This window comes from Arachis ipaensis, chromosome B3 (genome assembly GCF_059453495.1).
Source record: "Arachis ipaensis isolate K30076 ecotype BB chromosome B3, ASM5945349v1, whole genome shotgun sequence".
NCBI lineage: Eukaryota > Viridiplantae > Streptophyta > Magnoliopsida > Fabales > Fabaceae > Arachis > Arachis ipaensis.
Window position 1 is genome coordinate 54347248 of NC_142438.1, and position 6353 is coordinate 54353600.

The 6353-nt window shown below is 39.8% G+C and overlaps 1 non-coding gene across 1 annotated transcript; it reads right to left on the reverse strand.

The window, feature by feature from the left end:
- Positions 1–238: 238 nt before the first annotated feature.
- On the reverse strand, positions 239–342 carry LOC148570678 (small nucleolar RNA R71). The gene has a single exon (XR_015909005.1). It is a non-coding gene; the product is annotated as a small nucleolar RNA R71 (small nucleolar RNA).
- Positions 343–6353: the final 6011 nt, after the last annotated feature.

The following is a 6353-nucleotide window of genomic DNA, read 5'->3' on the forward strand; positions in this document are numbered from 1 at the left end:
TTTTGGAGGAGGTGCTAATGAAGACCCAAACCAACATCTCACAAAATTCCTGAGAATTTGTGACACTGTGAAGTCCAATGGAGTCCAGGAAGATGCCTATAAACTGCTTTTATTCCCATTTTCACTTAGGGACAAAGCAGCTAAGTGGCTGGAATCATTCCCAAGGGGGAGTCTAACAACATGGGATGAGGTGGAAAGCAAGTTTCTGGCACGTTTCTACCCTCCACAAAAGGTCAATAGGCTTCGATCTGAGGTTCAGACTTTTAGACAACAAGATGGTGAAACTCTCTACGAGGCATGGGAGAGATTCAAGGACTTGACAAGGAAATGCCCACCAAACATGTTCCATGATTGGGTGCAATTGCACATCTTCTATGATGGGCTTTCTTATGAATCAAGGAAGGCTGTAGACCATTCATCAGGAGGTTCATTGAACAGGAAAAAGACTGTGGAAGAAGCCATTGAAGTGATCGAGACAGTGGCTGAGAATGAGTACTACTATGCATCAGAAAGGCACAACACTAAGGGAGTCATGGAGCTGAACCATGTTGATACAATTCTAGCCCAAAACAAGGTGTTTGCCAAGCAACTAGCAGAGCTTACCAGGCAATTAGAAACAAAGCAAGTGGCTGCAATACACACACAAGATCAAGAGGAAGTAGGCATTGAAGGAGGTGATTGGGATGAGGTTAACTATGTGGGAAACCAACAAAGGCAATCATATGATCCAGATTCCAACACTTACAACCCAGGCTGGAGAAACCACCCAAACTTTGGGTGGGGAAACCAACAAACCCAACCACAAAACCACAAACCTTACAACCACAACCAACAAAACAATTCCACATACCAAAACTCCAACCAAAGATCATACCAAGCCACACAAAACACTTACCCCCAATCATCATATCATGACCAAAATAATCAACATACCCAACCTAATCCGAACCAACAATTTCAAGATCAATTAAACCGGATAGAATGAATTATGGCAACCATGAGTCAAGACATCATTGAACTGAAGAGCTTCAGGGATGATGTGAGAACTACCTTAAGAAACCATGGTGAAAAACTCAAAAGGATGGAATCTCAAGTAGGAGAGCTATCTCAACAGGCACCCAAATCAACTGCAGTGTTCCCTAGTGACACAGAAAAGAATCCTAAAGGGGAACAAAAGAGAGTAAGATGGGAAGAATGTAAAGCCATCACCATAATGAAGGAAGTCTCAGAAGAAGAAGGAATCAGGCCCTCAGAGCAGGAACCAGAAATCTTGAAGGAAGGTGTGGAAGAAGTTAAGCAAGAAGGTGGAACTGAGCAAGCCAAGGAACAGCAAAAAGGCATGATGGAAATATACCAACCAAAAGCACCATTTCCTGAGAGGTTAGGAGGAGGTGAAAAAAGGAAAACCTACTCAAGGTTTCTAGAGACATTTAACTCTCTTCATGTCAATATTCCCTTTCTTGAGATTCTTCATCAAATGCCCACACACATCAAGTATTTAAAGGAATTGTTAAGCAAAAAAAGAGTTTTGAAGGGAGGACAAACAGTAACAATGAACAAAGAATGCAGTGCTCTCATCAAGAAGGACACACTCTCTAAGAAAACGGACCCAGGAAGTTTTCATATCCCTTGCATCATAGGGGAAACAAAAATTGACAGAGGATTCTGTGATCTAGGAGCTAGCATAAATGTGATGCCTCTAACTCTTATGAAGAGGCTACAACTGAATGAGGTGAGATCCACTGATGTAATCATACAACTGGCTGACAAAACTCAGAAGCAAGCTGAAGGGGTAGTTGAAAATGTGCTGGTGAAAGTGGGGGATTATTATTTCCCCACAGACTTTGTCATTGTGGACATGGAGGAAAGCTACTTACACCCTATCATTCTGGGCAGACCATTTCTAGCCACTACTAGAGCGCTCATAGATGTAGAACAAGGAGAGCTAATTCTGAGAATACATGATGAACAGCTCATTTTTAAAGTCTTCAAACCTGCATCTGAGCCTGAACCAGAACCTGAAAAGCCTAAAGATGATAGTAGCCATCCGTGTTTGGAGGAAAGTAATCCAGCAGCTGAGACTCTAAAACAGTCATTGGAAGGCAAACAAGAGTTGCAAGAGTTAGAGCCACAAGAATCAGTGGAAACAGATCAGAAGGATCCTCCTGACATAAAGGTCAATGAAGAAATCCTCAAGAGAAAGGGAAGAGTGATAGGGAGATTGCCAAGAGGATGGAGAAACAAGAAAATTCCCACTGAAGGTTTTTCTCCGGGAGATAACGTGATATCAAGTCATTATCTGCCAATCCCACCTGGCCTCAAAACCATTCCTTCCCAGCTCCCTCAAGTGTTCACAATCAGGAAAGTTCTTTCTATGGAACATTTAGAGGTCATGAATGAATCAAGTGGGGACGTTTTCATAGTGAGAGGAGAGGACGTCAAGCACTACAATCCACCCTAACAAGGGACAACCGTCAAGCTAGTGACGTTAAAGAAGCGCTTCATGGGAGGCAACCCATGTTTTTAGTATCCTTAATCTTTAGTGCTTTGTTTTACATCTAATAAAGCATGGTTTCTTATGCATGAACTTGAATCCTCAGGACAACTATTGATTAAGTGCACTAAACCTTGCATGTAAATTACGATGGGTCTCTAAGTTTGGTGTGCTTGATGGCACTCCCAAATCTTACTCGAATTGAATTCCATCTTTCATTCAAGGTGCACAACCAAACATTAAGTTTGGTGTTCTTTTTGAACACAGTTTATGAAAAGCAAGAAGTTCCTCTGGATTTCAAAATTCATGACAAGTATACCATTCACATGTTTTAATACTTTGGTTTCAATTACTTAGGTTAGTCACTTTGTTTAGAATCAAAGAGCCAAGGTGACTATGATTTATTAGAATTATGCACACTCATTAAGGACAACCAATATGGATTTCATGTCATCAGGAGACTTAACCAAACACTAAGTTTGGTGTCCAAATAATAAGTGTGCATACATGTAGAAGTCACGGCTATAAGCTCATAAAGACAAGCATTGATTTACATGTGCAAATACTATTCATAATTCACATGGACCGAAAAATGATAGCAAATTTGTTTGTTTGTGCAGGTACAAAAGAAAAGACAAAAATGGAGGAAAAAGACAAAGGGAGGTACGTGCTTGGTCAAAAAGAAAATCCACAAATCTTTGAAACTAACACATGGGAAAAGGAAGTTCTGCAAGAAAAGAAAGCTACATGTACAACCTAATGCATCCAGAATACTTCCAAGAAAATGAAAAGCCAATCGTCCTTATCTACAATTCATATATTTACCATCAAGCCACCCTTCACAAACCACCCTAGCCGTTCATTTTTCACTCATGGGCACTATAAAGAACCACTTGGGGAACGAGTCCCACACCACCAATTCTCCTTCATACACATTTTCCTTCATCACAGCATAACTATCTCTTGCCGAAAACAACCTCACCACACCTCCAACAACACTTCTTGCTTCACCTTGTTAACTTTAGCTTGTCACTCACCAAAACTAAAAAAAAAAACCAATGGCAGCTTCATCTAGCCACAAAAGAAGAAAAGACAAGCAGCCAATGGAGGAAAACAGGGAATTTGATGCATGGAGATACAGATCAGTGTTCCATGAGATTCAAGCCGAATGGATGAGACCTAAAACGGTACTAGCTGAGGTTCCCTTTGACCTTGAAAAGGATGAGTTCCCAGGTGTTTGGGAAAAGATCAAAAAGAGGAAGTGGGAGCTCCTAACTAAGCCAATCACTAGAATCAACATCAACTTGGTGAAAGAGTTTTATGCAAATGCAGTAAGGGAGGATCAAACCAAGAACCCCACATACAAAAGCTATGTGAGAGGGGTGGAAGTTGACTTCAGTCCTAAAGCAATCATGAAAACTCTTGGCCTGAAAAACATACATTTCAGCCAAGCAAGTTATGAAGAAAGGGTGATAGGAGAACCTGACTATACAACTATTGCTGAAGACCTTTGTGCCATCAGAGCTGAATGGGTGAGAAAAACAAGAGGGGCGCCAAGAGTCTTGAGAAGGGGAGACCTAACACCTGAAGCTAAAGGGTGGTATGCAATAGTTAGGAGATCCATCCTACCCACTGCAAACTCTTCAGAAATAGTCCCTAAAAGAGCCATCTTGCTACATTGCATTATGGTTGGAGGAGAGATCAAAGTTCATAAACTCATTGCTGAACAGATACAAGAGTTTAGTGAGAAAAGTGACCCTGAATCCTGGCTCCACTTCCCTAGCACTATCATTAGACTATGCATCGATGCCCAAGTACCACTTGAGGATGAAAGACCTAATTGGCTATATCCTGGACTGGCCATAACTGCGCACAGAATGACTCTTGGCCCAACTCCTCCAAGACATACAAGAAGAAGAAATGAAGAAGGGCAACAAGTGGAAGCCGAGCAAGAAGCAGAACAAGAAAGACAGGAAGGAGAAGATAGAGAAGAAGAGCAAGAAGAGCAAGCAACTCCTGAAAGAAGACAACGGATTCCCAGAGACCCCATGGATATGAGCAGAATGCAGGAAATCATGGAAGGAATGTCTCAACAATACATGAGGTCTCAGGAGAGACAAGAGGACTTTCATCTAAAAATGATGGATATGCAAAGGAACTTTGAATCAAGATTCTTCGATCTGCAAAGGGAACAAAATTTACACTTACAGGAATCCTTCAGCCACATATGCCAACACCAAGATGCCAATGTCTTGGCAATCAAGGAAGCCACCACTTTACAGAATGCAAGATACTCAGTCCAAGCTGATTACAACATCAGTTCGCAAATCAAGCTTAACTACATAGGGGAACATCTACACAAGATGGACCCAGCATTCCCAGCTTATGATGAGTATTTCAAAGGGAGGAAAGAAGGAGAAATAAACAAGGCAATGATCCTTGAAAAAGGAGTGGAAGAAACGATGAAAAAGGCTGGATTCTGGAAAAAGCTCATAAGAAAAGACAAGGGAGGCACAAGTGGTCAAAAAGAGGCAGGAAGCAAGAAGAAGCAGGATCCCAAGAATTAAGAAGAACCAAGCAATAAATAAGAGGTGGTCTCGTTCCTTAATAATCAAATGATAATTGGTGAATTGTCTTTATGAACGTGTTTTCATCATAAGTCATTTAAGTGTTATGTGGAGTTTTTTTTTTTTATGAGTCGTTTTTTTTAGTATGTGTGTTTGTTAAGTGCTTTGAATAAAGTGAATGCCTGGATGTTTGGATATAACTTCACCTTCTTAAACAAGTGCGTGCCATGCTTGTTCTGTTTCCAAAAATAAAAGAAAAGTTTGAACAAAAGTAACTTGGCTAAATTAGTGACAAATCAAGTAGAATTAAGTGGTGGTATGCATGCTTGATTGTTTAGTCAGATCACTAAAATTAGAGTGTAGAATTATCATTTTTTTATGTAGAAAGTGAACATTGTCTATGGATCTTGATGAATAAATGTCTTTGGCCATGAAAAAGAAAGAAAAAGAAAAAGAAAAAGCCACGGAAAAAGGCAACCAAAAAGCAAAAAAATTGAGAAAATAAGCTAGGTACCAATGGTTTGAACTTTTGAGACAAATGCCTGTGGTGTTTATGTATTAAGGATATGCTTGGATGAATAGGTTCTGAGGAGTGTTTCAACACTTGGTAACTTGGGTTAACTAACCCGGGATTATCAACCAAAAGTCCATTATCAAGAGCAACCTAAATACAAAACATTTAGTCACACAAAGAGGTGCTGGGCACCAATGTCTCAAGAAGAGATGTGAACTAAAATGCCTAAGGTGGATATGTGTAGTGCACTGATAAGAAAAAGAAAATGCCAAAGGCTTGTGCAACACATGACACTAAGCAAACAAGGAGCAAAAGAAGCTCTAAGAAAAAGAAAAGAAAAACAAAGAAGAGAAAAGTGCCAAAGACATAAGAATAACAAGAGGCCATAGCAAGTTTTAATGGATGCAATGAAAAAGTGATAATCCTACCTGATAAGTATGAAAAAGTGATGCTGCAACCTTCTGCATAAAACCCTTCTGATGAACTTCAAATGCTTGCTAATATAGCCAATGTAATTGCTTTCTGTTTCATACTTTCTTCTCAAATAACTCAGGACTTGCTTAGGGACAAGCAAGTATTAAGTTTGGTGTTGTGATGCCAAGGCATCATAGGCTAGTTTCACTAGCATTTTTCTGTTAGTTTTAGTTGTTTTATGCATTTTCTTGAGCTTAAAGTAACCAAAAATGGTTAAATGAAGAACAAAGTAATGAACCATCCAAACAATATGATTTTGATGCAAATTCCATGAGTTTTAGTTATTTTACTTAAATGCTATGAA